This window comes from Lissotriton helveticus, chromosome 5_1, assembly GCF_964261635.1.
Source record: "Lissotriton helveticus chromosome 5_1, aLisHel1.1, whole genome shotgun sequence".
In the NCBI taxonomy this organism is placed as follows: Eukaryota; Metazoa; Chordata; class Amphibia; order Caudata; family Salamandridae; genus Lissotriton; species Lissotriton helveticus.
In genome coordinates, this window is record NC_136065.1 from 341183857 (window position 1) to 341208297 (window position 24441).

The following is a 24441-nucleotide window of genomic DNA, read 5'->3' on the forward strand; positions in this document are numbered from 1 at the left end:
AAAGGCACCGGTGCTGTATCAGCTGGTTTTGAGGTTGAAGGTTGGTTCTCCGATTGAACCGTGGACTGCCGTTGTGAGCCCTTTTGCGAAGATTTCCGGGATGAATCATCCAAAGAGGAAGTGTCCCCTTCGGTGGATCTGTTGTTGTAAGGTCATTGTTGTCTCCTGGCTGCATATATTTTGGCCCAATTATAAACTTTGACTAGCTTGTAATCGACCGTGTCTCTTTTGAACTTCCTCAGTTTTCTATCGTTAATTTCTTTTGTGTATTTGTCAAGTTGTAAATTGACGTCCTCCAATGTTTTATTCAACTCTTCAGGTGTAAGTTTACTACTGAGCTCTTGATTTAATTGGGTAACTTCACCTTCTAGTTCCTCAAGTAATTTTGAAAGTTCTTCCACAATCAGAAGGATCAAGTCAAGCGAACATTTATTTAAAATGCCATACCATTTTTCAGTAAAACGTGGATTATTTTTACATAGAGTAGATTTCAAAGGAATGCGTAGGCCCCTGGGGATTTGCTGAACTTTATGATATCTGATTAAAGTGCTTGCATGCAACCGCTGGTGGATTTCTCTCTTGGCTGCCAAAAGTAGCTGACGGATGTTAGACTTTACAGATCCGGTACTGGATGAGATGCATTCGAGGCTCCTGAATAAGCGAATATATTCCGTTTGTGTCTTCTAAAGAGAATTCAAACGTGTCTGCCTTGTTGCTTGTTAGATTAGCAATGTCTGTGTAAGACATGATTATTTGGTGGGTGCTCGCGGTGTGGGCAGAAGCAGTATAAAGATAAAAAGGAAAACCGCTGCACTCCTTCTTAAACAAAGTTATCCACAGGTAATATAGTATGTTGAGGTTTGGGTGTTCGAGATATTCAACTCCTCACCATGAGGTGCTGGACTAAGAACAGGGAAAGTGAACCTTACGCAGTGTAAGGTAACAAACTCGAATCCTCCATGTGCGATGAAATCGCTTTGTCGATAATCACAAAATAATCAAGATGTACTCCGGTGTATTTGGAATTTATTGCAACTGGTATTTGTCACATGATGAACCGTTTATAATTGATACATTTGAATCCGGAGATGGATGGATTCCATATTAATAACAAAGTTCCAACATAGTAGAATCCGTAAACTCAATAACAGATGCGTCCCCAATGCATTTCGAGCAAAGGCTCTTCTTCAGGGGAAGAATTCCATAAGAAAACCAAAATGACAACGTATTGGGGGGGACTCATCATTGGGACTCACTTTTTGCCACTGACCTGACCGGACCTTCGGAGGTCACCACCTGGGCCCTGGGACCGCCGCAGCACGAGCGCTGCTCCTGCCGCCACCGGACTCTCTGCCTCCCTTCTGCCTGCCGCTTCCCGACCATCGCGGCGAGGCAGGAGATCAGGAACTACAGTTCCCAGCACCACTTGCGCCTAGGAAGGCGCGCATCCTGTCCCGCCCCCGGAGGTGCGCTTAAGGCCAGCGCGAGCCCCGGGGGAGCGGGGGACTCATCATTGGGACTCACTTTTTGCCACTGACCTGACCGGACCTGGGGAGGTCACCACCTGGGCCCTGGGACCGCCGCAGCACGAGCGCTGCTCCTGCCGCCACCGGACTCTCTGCCTCCCTTCTGCCTGCCGCTTCCCGACCATCGCGGCGAGGCAGGAGATCAGGAACTACAGTTCCCAGCACCACTTGCGCCTAGGAAGGCGCGCATCCTGTCCCGCCCCCGGAGGTGCGCTTAAGGCCAGCGCGAGCCCCGGGGGAGCGGGGGACTCATCATTGGGACTCACTTTTTGCCACTGACCTGACCGGACCTGGGGAGGTCACCACCTGGGCCCTGGGACCGCCGCAGCACGAGCGCTGCTCCTGCCGCCACCGGACTCTCTGCCTCCCTTCTGCCTGCCGCTTCCCGACCATCGCGGCGAGGCAGGAGATCAGGAACTACAGTTCCCAGCACCACTTGCGTCTAGGAAGGCACGCATCCTGTCCCGCCCCCGGAGATGCGCTTAAGGCCAGCGCGAGCCCCCGCGTCGCGGGATCGCGCGCGGGTCGGCGCCTGGGGCTAAGCCCGGGCAAAGGGCGGGCCCTCTACGGCCCTCAGCGGAACGAGAAGGACGGGGACGGGCCAGACCCCTTGGTATTTCTCTTAAAGAAGGTACTGTGCCCTTTTCACTTTTGTGCAAGATTTATGGGCATCTTGTTTCCACATTACATAAAGTATGTCTTCTAAGGGGGCCTATCCAATCTTCTTTCAAAAAAGTCGCCCGGGCCAGGAATTGGACACGTCCATTAAGAGTCACCTGACCCGCATCACTATTAGTGATACAGATTTCGATGACTGTTGTCAACTCCTAGATACAGTTCAAACTCTCCCACAATCCTCTGTCAGGACAGAAAAAGTGTCTTACTGGGAGGAATTAAATACTTTGTGCGGGACAAATTTTATTCCAGTTATAGCCCCTTCCCCCGTAAAAGGCTCTACTACCGACCCTCGCGCAGATAATCATTGTGAGTCACCCCAATCACCCGAGGAGGATAGCAGCCAAATTATTGGACTTACACAGGGCCATCGTGCAAAAAGGAAGCACGACGAAACAGACTGTACTGAATCCTCATCGCTCGCCATTAATCCTACTCCATCTAAGGCGCACACCGGAACGTTGGAGGACGATGTAGCATCCTCACACCTACAACTATTGCCCCACCTTGAATCAATGCTAAGATCTGTGCTATCACCCCTGCTTGATCAAATCAACACCTTAGGGGATAGGTTGACAAGCCTAGAGGCTATTATTAAAGCCAACTCTTTTCCACCTGCTATATCTAACTGCTCCATTTCACCTACTGTCCCCAAAGTGCCTCTTATTACAACCGCTGTCCCAACCGTAAGTCAACCTACCGTTATTAAAACCGCCCATACATCCGTACGACCTCTTAAGAGAAAATCGCCAATTCCCACCACAATTCCTCGTAAATCAGTGTTACCTGCTACTAGAACGGATTTTAACAGAGCAGCTTGTATAAATTTGCCCCCAGAAGCAGCACCCTTTGTGCTTGTTCTTGCAGGAGTACCTCCACTTACCCATGGGAAACCTGAAAGCCATCAGGACCTTTTTCACAAAGTCCGGTTTTGGCTATCAAAAAATAGACCCCTCCCACCCAATAAAAACGGTGGCATCCTGAGCGTCAGAAGGGTGGGTTGGCTGGGGTCATCAGTAAAAGAAATTCCCGGGGACCTAATTTTAGTTAAATTTAGGGACAGGCACACAGTCCCCTATTTACGATCTTTCAAGCCCCATGAAAAAGATGGCTCCATTTCTGTTTGGGATCTTTATGATTTTTACCCCAGTACTCCACCCATCCCCTCACCAAGATATCCGTTAAGAAGGGATTCTAGCAATTATCAACTCTCCTATCCCTATTAGATTAGCTTTACCTTTGAGAAACTAGCACCAAATGTTTATTGAAACCAGTATTATGTAAAATATGTACCGTGGTTTTTATTGTAGCTTGTATTTTCCTTTATATTTATGCATACTTTTATGATTTCTTTTTGGAATCGAATAAAGTTATATTTGATGATGATGATGATGACAACGTATATATCGCTATTCAGGAGCGGGAGAACATGTAGATAAAGGGTATACAAACGACTGGGGGATGAACTTAAATGATAAAATGGCAAGAGTGCAGGAAGGTGACCGGTGGTGGCAAGAATGGCTAAAGTTGCAAAGTGATACTAAAGTGAAATAGCATACAGTTGGAAGAATGAGTGGACTGTGAGAAGTGAAGGCACCAAGTGTGTAATACTGCGACGTCAATACTCTAAAAATAACGTGAACTGCAGAGGTCTGCGGCATAAGTGCTCTATCAGAACTGTGACTTTCGAAATACATGCAAAGCAAAACAAGGTGACTCCAATATTGACCCCAGTGTTATGAACCGTATCCGCCGTCTGAAACGGCGAGCGGGTTTCAATGTGATAACTGGTGATGTAAACCAGGTGGAAACTGGAGCACCGCGGCAGTTAAGCTTACCGCGAGGTAAATGAGTCACGGGTAGCTCTGTGTTAGGGCGTCGGGACGGCGTCTTGGAGAAGCGCCGGTAACAGTGCGGGCGTGTAGCATGCGTTGACTTGAAGATTTATGGGGGTTCCTTGAGGGGGGTGTTGTATGGTGGTACCTTTGATAATGCTGTTGCAATTGCCACAGTTGTGGCAGGGTACTGTCCCCTTATATACAGCGTCAGTGGGATTGGTACGAGGTTTCAGCATCTGTTGAATGTTCTTGGAGTGTTGGTAAGCAAAAATTGGAACGCTGTGGAAAATGTTATTATAATCTGGTTCCAATTGAAGTAGTTGCCAATGTTTTTGGATGGAAGCTTTGATTTTGGCACTTGTAGTGGAGTATTTGGAAACGAATACTGCACGGGTGTCAGTTGTCTGTGGACGTGGTTTCGCAATTAACAGTTGAGAATGATCTTTAATCTGAACTCGGTTTTCAGCCAGTTGAGTGATGCTGTTTGGATAGCCTCTTTGGTGGAATTTTTTCAAAGCAGATACAAATTATCACATTGAAACCCGCTCGTCTTTTCAGACGGCGGATACTGTTCATAACACTGGGGTCAATATTGGAGTCACCTTGTATTGCCTTGCATGTATTTCGAAAGTCACAGTTCTGATAGAGCACCTCCCCAGTTCACGTTATTTGGGTATTGACGTCGCAGTATTACACATTTGGTGCCTTCACCGCTCACAGTCCACTCATTCTTCCGACTGTATGCTATTTCACTTTAGTATCACTTTGCAACTTTAGCCATTCTTGCCACCACCGGTCACCTTCCGGCACTCTTGCCAATTTATCATTTCAGTTCACCCCCCAGTCGTTTGTATACCCTTCATCTACATGTTCTCCTGCTCCTGAATAGCGATATATACTTTGTCATTTTGGTTTTCTTATAGAATTCCACCCCTGAAGAAGAGCCTTTACTTGAAATGCATTGGGGACGCATCTGTTTTTGAGTTTACGGATTCTACTATGTTGGAACTTTGTTATTAATATGGATTCCATCCATCTCCGGATTCAAATGTATCAATTTTAAATGGTTCATCATATGACATAATATGATTTGAATACCAGTTGCAATAAATTCCAAATACACCGGAGTACATCTTGATTATTTTGTGATTATCGACAAAGCGATTTCATCGCACATGGAGGATTCGAGATTGTTACCTTACACTGCGTACGGTTCACTTTCCAGGTTCTTAGTCCAGCACCTCATAGTCAGGAGGTGAACATCTCGAACACCCAAACCTCAGCATCCTATATTATCTGTGGATATCTTTGTTTAAGAAGGAGTGCAGCGGTTTTCCTTTTTATCTTTATACTACTTCTGCCCTCACCGTGAGGACCCACCAAATAATCACGTCTTACACAGACATTGCTAATCTAACAAGCAACAAGGCAGACACGTTTGAATTCTCTTTAGAAGACACAAACAGAATATATTTGCTTATTCAGGAGCCTGAATGCATCTCATCCAGTACCGGATCTGTACAGTCTAACATCCGTCAGCTACTTTTTGCAGCCTAGAGGGAAATCAACCAGCGGTTGCATACGAGCACTTTAATCAGATATCATAAAGTTCAGCGAATCCCCAGGGGCCTACGAATCCCTTTGAAATCTACTCTAAGCAAAAATAATCCACGTTTTACTGAAAAATGGTATGGAATTTTAAATAAATGTTCGTTTGACTTGATCCTTCTGATTGTGGAAGAACTTTCAAAATTACTTGAGGAACTAGAAGGTGAAGTTACCCAATTAAAGCAAGAACTCAGTAGTAAACTTACACCTGAAGAGTTGAATAAAACATTGGAGGACGTCAATTTCCAATTTGACAAATACACAAAAGAAATTAACAAAAGAAAACTGAGGTAGTTCAAAAGAGGCATGGTCGCTTATAAGCTAGGCGAAGTTTATAATTGGGCCTAAATATATGCAGCCAGGAGACAACAACTAACTTATAACAACAGATCCACCGAAGGGGACACTTCCTCTTCGGATGATTCATCCTGAAAAGCTTTGCAAAAGGGCTCACAACGGCAGTCCACCGTTCAATCGGAGAACCAACCTTCAACCTCCAAACCAGCTGATACAACGCCGGTGCCTTTTTTAGGATTAGGTCCCGACCAAATCGGCGACCCAGGAGGTACCAATTCTCAAAACTTACAACAACCAGTGGCGAAATCAACAAGAAGCCATTGCACTTAGTGATTAACATCTACAAAACCGACATCATAGCCACACAAACCAAAGTTTTAGAGAAGGGAATTTCGTTTGTCCCCACCTACAATTCCAACGAATTGGAAACACAAGTTTGTTTCTACAAGTTTATGAGATCTTTAAGACTCAAACATTTCTTTAATTACGTTTGTGACTCACAGCCCCAAGGTGATTCTGGCACTCTCTTGGACCTTCGACCTAAGAGTACTTTTCTGGCTCCAGTGAGCCATAAAAGTCTGGATACATTTGAACTACTGGTTCAAAGAGACCTTCATACCATCTATCAAGGATCTTCACAACATCAATCTAATCTTTCTAACCAAGAACGCCAAGCTCTTGTTCAATTGGCAGGCAACTCCAACATTACAATTTGTAAAGCTGATAAAGGGGGTGCCCTTGTTATTTTAGACACCAGCTTTTATCGTGAAAGTATTACCAACCACTTGAGTGATACTACACTGTACATGGAGGTGCACTCTGACCCATCTCTAGAATTCAAAGAAGTGTTACAGGACATCATCGACAAAGCTGTCACAGCGGGAACCATCACAGAACGAGACAAAAAATTCCTCATGAAGGATCATCCTCAAGTGCCATATTTATATATGGTTCCTAAGATCCATAAACATGCCACATGTCCACCGTTTCAGCCCATAGTAAGCACACGGAACTCCATCCACGAGCCGATTGGCATATATATTGACAGACATTTACAATCGAGTGTAAGATGCATGCCAAGCTACATACAAGATACCACGGATTTTCTCACTAAAATCAATAACATTGTCATTGAATCTAATGAAACCATTCACCTATGTACTATTGACGTTAATTTGTTATACACTTCAATCCCACACAATCTGGGATTACAAGCGTTGGAATCAGTCTTACTAACCACTCACAAAAGTTTGGACCTACAGGTGTTCCTCTTGGAACTGATGCAGTTCACCCTCCATCACAGTTATTTTAGCTGCCTTGACAAATTCTTTATTCAATTATCAGGTGTTGCGATGGGCAACTGCACCGCGCCGGCGTATGCAAACCTGTTTATGCACCATTTCGAATCCGAACACATCATGTTGAACCAAGAGTGACAAGATCACTTAACAACTTATTACCGTTACATAGATGATGTCTTCCTGATGTGGAAAGGTTCAAAAGCTCAACTTGTGACAGCCATCAAGCATCTCAACTCAGCTGACGCACGGATTCAATTTACTCATACCATCAGTCAAACGCACATATCATTCCTGGATGTAAACATTAGAATCCTTGATAACAAACTCGAGACTTCCATCTATACCAAGCCCACTGACCGTAATAATTATCTACATTTCAGAAGTTTTCATCAGATGAGTCTTAAGAAACACCTGCCATACTCTCAACTTCTGAGGGCCAAACGTATTGCATCCACAGAAGAACTTTTCAAAGCAGATAGTTCTACCATCATTAACAAATTCCACCAAAAAGGCTATCCAAACAGCATCACTCAACTGGCTGAAAATCAAGTTCAGATTAAGGATCGTTCTCAATGAGAGACTTGAATACAGTTGTTATTTATGATTGATTACTTTGCTTGCTACCTCCCTTCAGGTTTGAGACGCCCTCCTGGCTCCCATCTCTGTCAAACTCCCAGCTTGGTTGAACTTCACCCTTTTTAGTCGCATGTTCCACCTGTTATTTTGCATACTTGCACTTTTCCTTCATACACTTTCTTTTCTATTCACTAGCTACCCTGTGCAGAACCCACAAATTTGTTCTCTGTGCGCTCTGCCTCTCTATTGCTCATTTGATTTGCACCATTTTAACCCTGTTTGTTTCAGACTTTCCTAATCTCTACTTCTCGTACTCCATTTCCTTATCTTGTTCGGACTTCCTTCGTTTTTTTTGTTTTTTATCTGGGTCTTATCTTTCTAATTTTATCACTTCATTCTCACTCATTTCTTTTTCATTTTCGGACTGTTGAATTATATCATTTTTTCTTGTATCCCTCTGATACTGCACTCCTTTTTCTGTGCTTTTTTCTGTATATTTCCCTCAACTTTACTATTCCCCACTTGGCTCAGCCACAGCGAGCAGTTGCCGCTCCTCACTCCGAGCACTAGCCTACACAGTCCTCTTTCTATCGCCATTGTCAGCACTGTTACCGGCGCTTCTCCAAGACGCCGACCCAACACCCTAACACAGAGCTACCCGTGACTCATTTACCTCGCGGTAAGGTTAACTGCCGCGTTGCTCCAGTTTCCACCTGGTTTACATCACCAGTTATCAAATTGAAACCCGCTCGCCTTTCCAGATGGCGGATACGGTTCATAACACTGGGTTAGATATTGGAGACACCTTGTTTTGCCTTGCATGTATTTCGAAAGTCACAGTTCTGATAGAGCACTTATGCCGCAGACCTCCTCAGTTCACGTTATTTTTAGGGTATTGACGTCGCAGTATTACACACTTGGTGCCTTCACCCCTCACAGACCACTCATTCTTCCGAATGTATGCTATTTCACTTTAGTATCACTTTGGAACTTTAGCCATTCTTGCCACCACCGTTCACCTTCCGGCAATCTTGCCATTTTATCATTTCAGTTCACCCCCCAGTCGTTTGTATACTCTTCATCTACATGTTCTCCAGCTCCTGAATAGTGATATATACTTTGTCATTTTGGTTTTCTTATAGAATTCCCCCCCTGAAGAAGAGCCTTTGCTCGAAATTCATTTGGGACACATCTGTTATTGAGTTTACGGATTCTACTATGTTGGAACTTTGTTATTAATATGGATTCCATCCATCTCCGGATTCAAATGTATCAATTATAAATGGTTCATCATATGACGTAATTTGAATACCAGTTGCATTAAATTCCAAATACACCGGAGTACATCTTGATTATTTTGTGATTATCGACAAATCGATTTCATCGCACATGGAGGATTCGAGATTGTTACCTTACACTGCGTAAGGTTCACTTTCCAGGTTCTGAGTCCAGCACCTCATGGTCAGGAGGTGAACATCTCGAACACCCAAACCTCAACATACTATATTACCTGTGGATAACTTTGTTTAAGAAGGAGTGCAGCAGTTTTAATTTGTATCCTTTTTATCTTTATTTTTATCTTCATAGATATATGGACAGCCAGATAGATAGATAGGTAGATAGATAGATATAACCTTGTGAAACTCCAAAATGCAGTCACTCAAAGTGAAGTTACCCAGTGAATGAAGCTGGCTGACCCCCCTCCGCCCCGCCCCATACTGTAAGCTTTAATGGGGTGAAGCAAAATGTGAATGGCACCTCAACAGACCAAAGAATGAAGACAGCTGGCTGAAAGCCCTTTTAAATACGTTTATTAGACATATTTCTTTAAAATAATCAAAAAGTCTTGGCTTATACGGGACCTAAAAATAATTCTGAGAAGTGCCAGCACAAAGCCCGAAGGCGCTCTTCTCTAAACTCGTGGTAGTGCAAATAAATTAATAAAACATGCACTCTCATCAAAGTGTAAACATGGCTCTATAAATTGTTGTTAACAAAGCTTGAAATCCTCTTTAGGAAACCATATGGTTTCTGCCTTTTTTACAAAGTTGTAAGTATGTACATTTCCACTGAGATGCTGTTTTCACTTGTTTATTAATAGGATGCCCACATCCAAGTGAGTTTTTTAAGGTCGAGCCTGGGTAGCGCAAGGACTGCTCTACGAGCTGTGCTGTATTGGAGTATGTACTTGAAGCTCCGCCCACTCACCGCTCATATTTGTCAATGGCTTGTGTCATTGTCCTTTGTAAATAAAGGCTTCTGATTCATTATTAGGCTTGTTAGTCACTCCTTAGTACCGCCTTGTCTTCATTTGTAACCACCCATGAGAACTGGCTCTCTTACTTCATTTGTTACATGGTACGTTTTCTTTAGACTATAAGCACTATTTTCTTTAATGAATTATTCTTACTGCAGGAGGGCAGAAGAGTCTCTCATGCGCAGTGGTGACCACCGGCTTGTTAATTGAAATCGCAGCAAACTTGGAGCTCTTCAGGGGCCAAGGGAGACAGGAGGGGACAACTCAGCGATGCCTTCAAGAATATGAAATGCAATAGGTCTTACATTTGCAAGAGTTCAAGCTATTGGCATTGTAAATGACAATGCCTTTTATTTATGTTTTAAAAACCACAAGATTAATAAAAGGCATTGTCCTTTACAATGCCAATAGCTCAAACTCGCGTAAATGCGAGACCTGTTGCATTACAGACACTTGTCTTGTTGCAGTTGTCGCCTCTCTGTTTCACAAAGTAATCAAATGTTGCATGCTCCTAGGCTATGAGGGCTATGGAGTCTTCCCCCTCGCACTTGGTAACATACACAGTCAGTGGAGCAGGTGTAGTTAGCCCACAGCGAGTTCTGGAGAGCTGTAGAGTAGTAATGCAAGGGTATGTTCTCTAGCCCGCCTCCTATGAGCGCATGTGCAACACTTTCAGCTCATGACTTTCCCAGGCAGCATAAACCAGCAGAGGAACACTGCATCACCACCCTTAGTAAGTGGACTGAACCAACAGCGCAGCAACTTTTAAAATATTACATCAAAAGTAGGGCCTAAAGAGAACACATGCTTTTTAAGTGCTGCCGCGGATGATGACTGCACACGGTGCACGATATACAGTGATCACTCTTCCAGTATCCGCTCCAAGCATGTGCAGTGGCAGACTGTACAGAAGCATCGGCATTGTGCAGGGACAGTGACAGACTTCATACACACTAACTAGACTTGTGCACTCACAGGTGGAACCTGGAGTTGAGGCAAATGGAAGGAGTGGGATGTTTGCCATCTGTAATGATATGATGAATGGTGACTGTAAGATGGGCTGCTAAGACCATGTCGCCGGGTGCAGCCTGCAGTTGGTTGCATATTACTTTGAGGCTCAAACATCTCATTACCAGTGCCTCTGACTGACGGTGCATTGTACGTGTGTTCCTGCTGTAACAGTTCGCTTACAGGGGGCTTTCTGGCACACAAGTAAGAAGTGCCTGATGAACCTGCTTCCAAAATGGGTCTCTGTCCCTCCAGTCCTCTCCCCTCCCTCTCCGAGATTTGCGGTCGTTGCTTCATACACCTTATGAGGCACAAAACTACATAAGGGATTTCCCTCCTACTAATGTGGGAATGGTGTATCAAGAGGCTTGCAGGGGCGGATCTCAAATACCTGGACAGTAACCAGATGCCCGACAAGGCATGGATCTGTAAACAATACACAGCGTTCTAAACCGCAATCTAATTTTTAAAAGCAAGCCAACTTGTTGATCATAAGGGAGGTGCAATATGGTTTTTGCATTTGAGGCCAAAGACGAACCCTTCTGTGTGGTTATGAATTGTTTGCAATTTGTACATCTGATAATAATTGCTATCCAAGGACTACTGTAATCATTTGTGGGAATATGAGCGAAGGAAAGATGCCTTGAAGAAACAACAAATGGTAGTGGTTTTCATGATTGGGTTCAGACCTGAGGGGACGGTGAGGCTGCCGTCAAAGAAGACACCAAGATTGCAAACTTTCTGGGCTGGTTTTGGGGAAGTTCTTGACCTGATGATGAATTTGTGACCTTCTCCCAATCCCAAAAGGATCTGCGTTTCACCAATTTACATCATAAAATAGATACTGTCGCCTTCCAAGATGTGCACCAGCGGTGACTTATAAATACTGAAGACTCAGGGAGAAAGAAAGGAACCATGGGGGACCCCACAAGTGATGGGATGAATCACTGATTGCAGGGAGGTTTCTATACATGGACAGCGAGAAATAGGTCTGTACTTTGAAATGACCTCTTGGTCTGCAATTACTGTTCCATGGCATTCTTATGAATTTACACTTTTGAAGACCTCTCCAGAGGTAAGCAATACACTGACGAGTTGCATGATCATGGGAAACGACAGATAGGAGGTCCAATTTAACAACATTAGAGTTAATGATTTCAGAATTTCTGAAGGCTGATAAACCTTGCTGAATGAAGACTCCGGGAATCTCAAGATAAGCTGTATCATCATGTTTTTTCGGTTGCTGATTAGCCTGATCCCCCTCAAAAGCTTCTGGACCTGAAAAACAGGATCATGCACTCAATCCCCGATTCTCCCTAGGTACTACCACAGTAACATTTTATAGCAAGCATGTAATAGATATCCCTATGCAGAACCATGCTGTTGTTCCAATAATGAAGAAAGTAAATTCTGGTTAATTATAACTAGAAAGGGAAAAAATCATGGTCAGGTTAATTTTTTTGCTGCAGATATGTGGACTAAACATATTAACAAATTCTACAGGGAAAGCTCAAGCCCTTCTTCCTGCAGTGATTTAAATGGAAATAGGGAAAATGAAAGAACTGTAGATTGCCAGCGTTTACAGGTAACGAACATCATCACAAGTAGTAGATCTGATTCCTTCCGATCATCAGTGAGAACAACTGACAATATTCTGGCCTTTTCAATAACTGTAAAAAACAAATATATAATCTCACTTTCTATTGCCTGTTTCGTAGCTTTTGAACCTATCTTTGATTGAGTAAATAGAAATCATCTGTGATATAAATTAAGCTTCTGGGCATATCAGTTTGTTTACCTCATGCAATTCAGATGTTTTACACAAAATCTTGGGTAAAAAGAGGTCTAAATACTGCAGTTTCCACAATAAATCTATACAGATGGTGTCCTCAAACAGGGTTGTAGAATTAAATCCTGTAGGAAAGTTGGTTATTGGTAAGGGGGGTGTAACCCCTTCTTAAGCAACAACCACAATCCTTGTCAAAGGTAAATCACAGAAGTCACTAAATTAACCTGTGCTTAACCCTCTGGTTGCTTAGCACACAAACAGTCAGGCTTAACTTAGAGGCACTGATTTAAGTATTTATGCAGCACACAAACAGTAATAAAGTGAAAACAAAACACAAGAAAAATCCCAAACCAATTGTGACAATGAAGGAGAAACCACGGAAGAGAATGCACCAAGAGCCAAACACTTTCCCACTCACCTTTTTCCTTGTCCGCTTCTTTATTTTCAGGAGATACAGATGGGACACTGGCCCTTTAATCCAGACTCTGTTCCGCGTCACGTGACGGAATCAGGTGACGCCTTCGGTTTCAAAAACAACGAACCAGAGGAAGACACGCGTCTATTTTGCGGGCTAAAGAAGCAGAACCACGGACCTAGGGAAGAGGACTCTTGGGTTCAGACCTTCGTTGTCACGCCGCAACCGAGAGACCAAGAAGCTGTTCCGGTCCACAACCCCCCGATCCAGGCGCAGAAGTCCGACGCTTGGGACCCGAAGAAGGAAGTACAGACGGGACGCCGGACCCCATCCGGCAATACCATCCAGCCAGCCACGGCCCAGGAGGGTTGTGGCTTGACAAGGTACGGGGACGCATTGGGGCGGTGTGGCGCCGTACGGGGGAGGGTGACTGTAGCAGGGAAGACAGAGCACGCGGGGAGAGAAAGTAAACCACTCTTCTACAAACAGAGTGCCTCCTGCGAACCACGCCGAACAAATGTTAAAGGTGGCCGATAACAGGTTGGAATTAACACGCAATTACAACTCCGCACAGGACATGGCACCAATGTGTCCCTGCAAAAATATGTGTCGGGTAAGGATCCCGACGCATTTTTGTTAAATTTTAAAAGGGCAGCTCGTGCCTCCGGATGGCCTGAAGCCAAGTGGCCTTTCTTCTTAGCCCCTCTCCTAACCGGAGAAGCTCAAGCAGCCTATCAGGTCGCAAACCCTAATGACCATACACCTTACCAGGAGATAAAAAGGGATAATCCTGGACCATATGGGAATGGATGCGGAAGGCTATAGGGTCCGCTTCCGAAAGGAAAAAGGATCCCCTACAGACAACACCGAAAACCCTATATTTTAAGCTAAAGGCAGCTGCTGATAAATGGTTGAGACCACAGAGCCATACAAAGGAAGAAATCATGACTATGATTTACCTGGAACAGTTCCTTGAAGCTCTCCCTTTTCCAATACAAAGATGGCTTAAACAGCATAGTAACCTAACGGTGGAACAAGCTAGTAGAAATGGCCACTTCATTCTATAGGGCCCAGGGCCCAACCTCGCGCTTTACCGTGGGATACAGAAAAAACACGCGTTCTCATGGATACCTTATGAAATCAAAAAGAAACACCCCGAAACCAAACCCAGAGCTTACAAAACCCAGACAACCTCAACCTAAACCACCACTCTTAAGGAATCACCAATGCTTCGAGTGCGGGGAGTGGGGACATATCGCCAGAAATTGCACGCGAAAAAAGAGTCAAGAGGAACCAATGGATATTAGCTGGGTCCCGTGTTCCACTCTGTACACAGCAGAGTTTGGACAGAGTTTTCATGTAAGTGTAACCATACAGGGAAAACAGCTGAGGGCCCTGCTCGATTCTGGTTGTCAGCAATCTGTGGTTCAACACTCCGCGCTCTTGCCCAAAACAAGATTGACAGGGGAAACCGTACCAATCAAATGTGTGCATGGCGACATTCATGTCTATCCTCTCGTAATACTCCCTGTATCCTTGCCTGACGGACAAACACTAGAAGTCAAGCTTGGTGTCGTACCTTCTCTCCCAGAACAGATGATCATAGGGCAGGATAATCCCTCATTTCTTCTTATGTTAAAGGATAAGCTACGAGTCCTGAGCCCCCAAAGGCAGCTATATTTCTCCCTCCTAACCCAGGCCCCCTGCATTACAGACAGAGGATTTAGATATGCACAAAAAAAGGATCCAACCCTTCAACCAGCATGGGATCATGCCAATCAAGCTAACCTTTAGGACAACCCTCCTTATCCTTTATTTCAGATCAAAAATAACCTACTGTACAGGATAGGAAAACCCAGAGACGAACCACAGTTGGGGGTACCCCAAGCCTTTCGGGACCAGGTCCTCTTCTTCGCACATTCGCATCATTTGGCCAGCCACAGGGGATCACAAAAGACCATACAGATGCTGCTACATCACTTCTACTGGCCAGGGATATTTTCCCATGTTACCCGGTTCTGTCAAGAGTGCGAAGTGTGGCAGAAGAAGAACCCGTATAAGCCCCCAGCGGTTCCCTTGCAACCTCTCCCAGTTGTGGGTAATCCGTTTGAAAGGGTTGGCATGGACCTCATAGGCCCTCTGCCGCGGACCAAGAAAGGTCACCTATATGCCTTGGTCGTCGTGGACTACGCCACACGATTTCCAGAGGCCTTCCCTTTAGGTACGCCCACAACTCGGAACATCACTGAAAAACTATTGGAACTATTCGCCTGAATAGGTTTTCCCCTTGAGATTCTCAAAGATCAGGGGACCCCATTCGTCTCGAGGCTGATGAAGGAAGTCTGTAAAACACTAGACATTACTCATATAAAAACTTCTGTATACCATCCACAAACAGATGGTTTGTGTGAACGATATAACGCCACCCTGAAGCTGAAATTAAAGAAACTATTGACTGTAGAAGGCCAGAAATGGGAGTCACTACTCCCTTTAGCTCTGTATGTCATCCGGAGTCAGCCCCAAACTAGTCTTGGGTGTTCGCCTTTCCAACTTCTTTATGGGAGGGAACCCCGGAACCTCCTAGAGATCACCAAAGAGGTTTGGGAAAATGAAAAAGAGGAAGAGACCCGATCATTTCTTGATTATACTAACAGTCTCCACACCCGTCTACCCAAAATCAAGGAGTTTGCAGATGCCAACTTAGAGAAAGCCCACATAAAGCAACAACTACTCTATAACTGGGGTAAGATGTGGAGACACCTAGCCGTAGGTGACTGGGTGTTAGTACTCATGCCGTCTGCCATAACAAAAACAAAAGCAGGGTGGCAAGGGCCTTATAAAATAGTGCAAAAGGTGGGTTTGACCTCATATAAAGTACAGTTTACTGCTAAACGCACATAACTATACCACATAAACCTGCTAAAAAAATGGCTCGGTCCCCCCCCAAAGACATACATACACTTGATCAAGTGACATATCCAGAGACCACTCTACCACAACTAGTCATAAACCCGGAGTTGACTAATTTGTGGGACTTTATAGGTTTTTTCTTTTTTTTACTCTGTATGCATCTAAGATGGATTTTTTTGCTTGCTTATTTGTATTGCTGTATTTCCCTGTAATGAAACAATAAAATAAAAAAAATAAAAAATAATAAAATAAAAACCCGGAGATGTCCGACAAACAAAGACAAGCCCTAGAAGAGACCCTCCGGCCTTTTGCCCACTTATTTTCTGATCTTCCAGGACGAACAGAGTTAGCAGAACATTCCATACATACCCTACCAGGGAAGGTAGTAAAACAAAAACTAAAGGCCCGCCCAGAAGCCATACAACAAGAGGTAGAAAGCATGCTCAAACTTGGTATCATAAAACCGTCCCAGAGTGAGTGGTCTTCCCCTATTGTTTTAGTCCCGAAGCCAGATGGGTCTGTCCGTTTTTGTATTTATTTCAGAGCAGTTAATTCCATCTCCAAATGCGATGCGTATCCCATTCCACGTGCCGATGAACTGATTGAGAAACTTGGTGAGGCCTAATTCATTACAACTCTTGACCATACAAAAGGGTATTGGCAGGAGCCTCTTAACCAAGGAGATCAAGAAAAAACTGCCTTTTCGACACCAACGGGCCTATATGAATTTACCATTTTACATTTTGGGTTACATGGTGCACCTGCCACCTTTCAAAGGCTCATGAACAAGGTTTTGGCAAAACATCAGGAGTAGTCCTCCGCATATCTTGATGATATAGTCATCTATAGCCCCACTTGGGATATGCACCTTCAACATTGTGAACAGGTCTTACGAGCCCTTCAGGGAGCGGGACTCCACATCAACGCCAAGAAATTCAGAGCGTGTTTCAGGAAAGTAAAATACCTAGGGTTCCTACTGGGAAACGGACTAATTGAACCACAGACTGAAAAGATAAAAGCTATAACAGAAGCCCCATTTCCAGCCACAAAAAAAGAAGTCAGAGCATTTTTAGGCCTCCTTGGCTATTACCGCGTTTCATCCCCCAGTACTCAGAACTAGCCTCTCCCCTCACAGATTTGCTCCAAAACAGAGTTAGGCCCAAAGACCTCCAACATGCCCCCCAGAGGCCAAGAAAGCTTTCCTTGCCCTAAAAGCCGCAATCACCTCAGCTCCAGTCCTACGCTCACCGGACTTTTCCAAAACCTTCGTGTTACACACGGATGCCTCCGATCACGGGCTAGGAGCTGTCCTATCACAAGTTTCTCCTGAAGGTACAGAACACCCACTACTCTTCCTTAGTCGCAAACTCTACCCCAGGTAACTGAAATATCCAATCATTGAGAAGGAGTGTCTTGCGATCAAGTGGACAGTTGAAAAACTCAGTTATTACTTAGAGGGCACACACTTTCTCCTATACACTGACCATGCCCCCCTGCTCTGGATGAGTCGCAACAAGGGGAACAACCCACGGGTTCTCCGTTGGTTTCTTTCCCTTCAACCCTTCTCATTTGAAGTTAGCCATCGGAAAGGTATGGACAATGGAAATGCAGACTTCCTTTCCCATCTCCCACTATTCCCCGATAGTGAACAGACTGGGGTGGGGTGTGTGACAACGAAGGAGAAACCACGGAAGAGAATGCACCAAGAGCCGAACACTTTCCCGCTCACCTTTCTCCTTGTCCGCTTCTTTATTTTCAGGAGATACAGACAGGACACTGGCCCTTTAATCCAGACTCTGTTCCGCTTCACGTGATGGAATCAGGTGACACCTTCGAGTTCAAAAACAACGAACCAGAGGAAGACGCGCGTTTGTTTTGCGGGCTAAAGAAGCAGAACCACGGACCTAGGGAAAAGGACTCTTAGGTTCAGACCTTGGTTATCACGCCGCAACCGAGAGACCAAGGAGCTGTTCCGGTAGCCACAACCCCCGATTCAGGCACAGAAGTCCGACGTTTGGGACCCGAAGAAGGAAGTACAGATGGGACGCCGGACCCCATCCGGCAATACCAGCCAGCCAGCCACGGCCCAGGAGGGTCGTGGCTTGCCAAGGTACGAGGACGCCTTGGGGCAGTGTGGCGCCGTACGGGGGAGGGTGACAGTAGCAGGGAAGACAGAGCACGCGGGGAGAGAAAGTAAACCACTCTCCTACAAACAGAGTGCCTCCTGCAAACACCACAAGCTCCCCCCTCACTGGAGACGGTTTTGGGTGATTACTCCCAACACTTCCCCCTCCCTGTAACACCAAAAAGAAAACAAAGCGGACATTACCCTGACTGGGTGTTTTTCTTGTTTTTGTTTCCCTTCCCATACCCCTCTCCTTACACTACTGCGTTACCACGAGTCATCCATGATGCGCATAGGAAGAAAAGGGTGAACCCCTCTACTGAGACCCCCAAGAAGGACAGTGAAGAAACAAACTGGCCTACAATTCCCACAGTCCTTTGTTTGTGTGTACTGAATAAAAATCATCCCTTACTATATCTATAACGGTGTCTCTGAGTTTGCTTCTCCACTACGGTACACCAATTTAGACAAATAGAGAACATTTTATAAATACTTTGACAACAAAATAAACTAAATCCAATCATCAGAGCTAGAGTTATGAATTTTTAAGATAGCACCAACAACAAAGCTCCAACCGTGGCTATCTGGATGGGCGAGACTAGGGCAAAGTTAAAAGTTTAAGCCCACCGCAATAAAGCGCAATTCGGCTACACTAGGTGGATTGGGCCCGGGCTCAGCTTACCTTCGGACTTAGAATAAGTTTAGCAGAAAAGTTCCTGAGAAGGTAAAGTTCAGTGGAGCAAGGCAGCTGGCAGTGCCTGAGGAGGAGGCATTGTCATCGAAGAGCCGCTGGACGGAGAGGTGGTGATGATTTCAACCTTCGTAGGTTGTAGGTTTTTTGGTAGTGAAAGATTTACAACTAGACGAAGCTGCAGTCTGTAGCTGACAAGGGACTCCACAAGGCAAGATACCTTTTCTGAGGGGTCCCACTGAACTCTGAATTTGCTGCTGTGAAAATCATAGTGGGAGCTACCATGAAGTTAGGTCGACCGGCAATGCACCCTGGGCAGATCGGAGAGCAGGTAAATCCTGGGCTCTTGACAGTTCTCAGGCTACGTTTTGGTGGAAAATATCATGTTTGGGTTGGGGGAGTACCTTTAGCACCACTTACAAAGGTCCAAGACTTGTTGGGCACCACTTGGGGAGGGAGGGCAGGACTCACTCGAGGCTGATGCCAGGTGCAGGGTTCAAGGTCTCCAGAGATTGTTATTTCCCTGTAGCTCACACAGGGACCAGCCAACTAGCCCTTGGAGTCACTCTGGGAGTCCTGAAACCAAGCAACAAGACACGCCTCAAGCATCAGGGCAGTCCTCTGAGGGTACAAGGCAGGCTTCAAGCAAGATGGCAGTCCTCTGGTAGCAGCACAGCAGTCCTCTGAGGTACAAAGCAGGCCTCAAGTTGCAAGGCAGTCCTCCAAAGTACAAGGTAGTCTTTCTGGGGGTCCTACGCACATCCAGGAGTGTACTAAAAAGTTGGCCTGAGGGTCGAATATTTAAAACTGGTGCCAGTTTTTTCTTCTCCGAGTAGGCTCCAAGTGGTGTATGGCAACAATAGCTAGGTACCAGATTCCTTTGTGACTGTGCTGGAGGCAGCCCTTTGAATGTTAAGGGGGCAGGGAACAGCTCCTCCCAAGCCATCCTGTCAACACTTAATCCCCCTCTGTTTCACTGTCTGTGAGGAATATACAACGGCCAACTGCCAACTATTCAAAGTCATGTGACCCAGCACACAGACTGTAGGCACCAATTAGTTAGGACAAGAAAATGGCAACTTTCAAGTTGCATTTTCAGATTTGTGACTTCAAATCCGACTTTGCAGTTAAAAAGGATTCAAAATTAGAATTCGTATGATACCAAACATGATGTTTCTACCTGTTCCCAACCAAAAGTTAGCACTTATTAAATATAATAAGGTAGCCCAAGGTTGTCCTACGGGAGAGGTACACCTCACAGTAGCGAAAAACATATTTGGAAGTTTTTCTATACATGTAACATTTGAAATAATGCCCTACCTTTTAAATACAATTCATCCTGCTCAATGGGTTGTTTAGGGTCTACCTTAGGGGTGACTTATATGTATTAAAAAAGGAAGTTTATGCCTGGCAAAGGGTTTATTTTGCTAGGTAGAACTCTCAGTTTAAAACTGTACACAGGCTAAAATGGCAGGCCTGAAACATGTTTTAAAGGGCTACTTAAGTAGGTGGGGTGGAACAAGTTGTGCTGCAGGCAAACTAGAATAATTTAATTTACAGGCCCTGGGTACATGTAGTACCACTTTACTAGGGACTTATATAGGTATATTTAAAGTTCTAATTGGATGTAAGCCAATTCTAATATGTTTTAAGGAGAGAGCACAAGCACTTTACCACTGGTTAGCAGTGGTAAAGTGCACAAAGTCCTAATGCTAACAAAATCGAAATTCAGAAAGAAAGAGAGTGAAGGTAAAATGTCTGTGGATGACCTTGCAGAGAGTGTCAAATTCAACACACTCCTATTATTCAATCTACAAGGGTGTGTAGTGACACTTTGATTAGTCACTCTTCAAACAACAGAATTTAACACAATGCTAAATAGTGTGGTTTTCCATTCCCCCAAACTGGAACTCAGTCCATAACATTGTTATAGTGTGTGGACAACATCTTCCTTTCAAGTAAAGTAACAAGTGATCCTTAAAGATTGTTATAAGACTGCTGAAAATCTTTTGTATAAACAATTAAATAGTGATAAATCCTGATAAGGCAAGAGTGGTAATCTTTTAGAGGAATTCATCAAGAGCTAGGCTCATAGAATGCATATAAAAACAGAAACAAGAGAGTTCCATGTTATAAATATCTAGGTATTTGGTACAATGAGAAAGGTTAAAACGTCTATCGGCAATGAAATAATCAAAAAGCAAATATTCTCAGCTTTGCTCTATGATTTTTGTCAGTGAAAATGAGCAGCCCCTAGACCCGATATTAGACGTTGTGAAAAACAAGCTAGTACCATCCTTAGCATATGGATCAGAAAACTTAGCAGTGACGTTGGCTAAGGTTGCACAATGTACCACTTCCAGCTCCCATTTTCATTGCCAATGTGCATTTCATAGGGTAAATAAACACGTACAGGCACCGGAAGAAATATTTGTAGCACACATGGCTGTCTTTAAAACATTACATATGTACTAAAATCGCCACAGGCAACTGCCGAAGTGAGAGTCAGTGGAGAAAAATATCTGCAACTGACTGTAGACTCCTTAGGAATCAGTGAACTTTGGACTATATCTTTATCTTCACTGTATTAAAAAGTAATGTAAATAGGGCTCTTAAATAAACTTCCTATAAAGAAGATAAAGCAGCAAGAGAAATCATGCCTGAACGGTGATAAGCTCGTGTAAGAAAGCAACACGGCAGATATATCTTGGTGAAGCATTCCCTGGGATACTAAACTGAAGCGGAGGCGATTAAGATTCGGGCTAATTCCAACGGTGCATTTATTGCCAAAGTGGTCCCCTAAATCCAACCGGCGACCTTGTAAAAACTTAGTAACCACAGAATAGAATCCTTGGCTCAAGTCTTTTTATGCCTTCAGTGCCCTCCTGATTGAACATAAGAAGTGTTAAGGGATTTCTTTAATTATTTTAACATCGACTCCGGCCATCGCGCTATCTATCCTCTTCTGTCTTGGGTATGACCACCCACAGGTCGGAACCAGATTTATCACATGCATTGAGGTTGCATCTGTGAGGTTAAATTAACAAAATCAATAATAGAAGAGGTCTACAAAATACAAAGGGCCCACGTGATTAGCCACATTTTCATTTCTGTAAAGCAAGGCTAGGGCAGAACTGGGAAGAACATGATAAAGACTATTGAAATGTTGTTATTATTGACATGTTCCCAATTTTTTGTATTTTCATTTTTTAATAACACTTGCATTTAAATGAGTTTAAATACTATGCAATAAACTACTTTTTGTAATGGTTTTCTAAAAAATGTTTCCTTCTATGGTCAGATCTTTTTAAATAAACAATTTACATAATGACTATCCGGAGTAGAGTGCTGCTCGCCAAAAAAAGCGCTTTTTAGACCCCATCAGAGGTAACAAGCGCTATATAAATAGAAACCTTTTTCCCTCTTCTATCCCTCCGCTATCCTTCTGAATCAAAATAACTGACTAACCTATCCACCACTCAAATTACTTTAAAATTTCACTATACTAACTCAACGCTAATCCTTTATGGGTTCCGGAGTAGCGTGCTACTCACCGAAAAAGCGCTTCGGCGCCTCATCAAGGGTTGTAAGCACTATATAAATACAAATAAAATACAATACAATACAATATATATATGTGGGCAGCTAAAATTGGGCTCCTGGTATCCTTCACAGGGAAATAGCAAGTATGAAAAGGAATTCCATTTTGAGAAGCAGGTGACATCACTGTCAAGAAAATGCACCAAAGTAAGTTCAATGGGGAGAGGAGTTGGCCTAACGGCTATGGCGTTCTTCATCGAATCTGGGTAACTGGGTTCGAGTATCGGCAACAACGCTGAACATCCTGTGATTCTGGTCAAATCACTTAATCTGCCTGTGTCTAAAAAAAATAAGAAATGATTGTGTCCTCATGTAACAAAACTAGTGCTATGTAAAGCTCTCTGATACCCGATTCGAGTCAAGTTCGCGCTATATAAAACTACGTAAAAAAAAAAAAAAATTTTTAAATAACGTGGTATTGCTTATGTCATCTGCTCCAGGACACTGAGGCCCTGATTATGAGTGGGATGGTAAATTTAGACACATGTGTAAACCCTTGTTTATGCATCAGTTGGAATTACGAGTTTGTTTGTATTTAACGCATCTGATCATTATCGGGTTGTGTTAAATACCTCAGCTGTTGTTAAATTCCGGCATGTTAAACCTGCCATTAAAGAGTATTTTAATTCATAATTATTATAAGCCCAAACATGGCATGTGTACGGTATTTACTGTACCAAACGATACACCAAAATCCGCTCTATTTCCTCATGCTCTTCTCTCACACATTTCTTTCTCCCAGCTTACAGTCACTCCTCACCTTGTCCTCACTCTCTCGCACCCTCTTTTTGCTGCGGAATCCCTGACTGCTGTAAATTTCCGTCCCTCACTGTCCCAAACTGACATCCGGATCTTCCTCAAAGCAAGTAAGAGCATGAGGCAGAGCAGGATAAGAAGCCAAAACCTTGTAGCGAAGAGTAGAGGTCACCACAGCGGTCTTACATGATTCATCTCATGCACAGGGCATCAGCCCATGAGTTCCTCTTTTCTCCGCTGTGATTTTTCTAACTTGTTGGCATAAGTTATCTAGCTTCACAATGTGTTAACCTACAGATGCTACAGTCCCCTACTCGACTGAAGCTTATGCCTTGCTGTTACCACTCAAAACACTAAAACTGAAGCAACCAGAGAAGATTCAGCTCACACTTTATGTAAAAAGTATACTCTGCCGTTCCTTCCGTTGTAGCCTTAGGAGTGGCTGACACAATGTCACTTGCTTTGTGGTGAAGCAGAGGCAGTGTATTTGTATTTTGTGTTTACAATGCTTCAATTACTTACCAGTAGTTGCATTATTTTGAGTCCTTTATCCAGGCTTCCATTCATTACATACCCCATACCACGTTATTTTAATCACAATATAAAAAACAAGCATTTGCAATGCAATAGGTCTCGCATTAGGAAAGTTTGAGCTATTGGTATTGTAAATGACACATTTTTTATTTATGTGTTGGTTTTGAAAATAGCGAAAATAGCTTTGTCATTTACAATGCCAAAAGTTTTAACTTTCGCAAATGTGACACCTATAGCATTTGTAATGCAATATGTGTTGTATTTACGTGACTTAGATGTATTGATATTACAAATAAAAAGGGTGCAGTGTGTGTGTGAGGGTGCAGTGTGTGTGTGTGAGGGTGCAGTGTGTGTGTGTGAGGGTGCAGTGTGTGTGTGTGAGGGTGCAGTGTGTGTGTGTGAGGGTGCAGTGTGTGTGTGAGGGTGCAGAGTGTGTGAGGGTGCAGAGTGTGTGAGGGTGCAGAGTGTGTGAGAGTGCAGAGTGTGTGAGAGTGCAGAGTGTGTGAGAGTGCAGAGTGTGTGAGGGTGCAGAGTG

The 24441-nt window shown here is 44.0% G+C and overlaps 1 protein-coding gene across 1 annotated transcript in view; it reads right to left on the minus strand.

Moving 5' to 3' along the window:
- The window catches only part of CFAP74 (cilia and flagella associated protein 74), a 1328338-nt gene that overhangs the window by 636517 nt on the left and 667380 nt on the right, over positions 1-24441 (minus strand). The window lies entirely within an intron of this gene.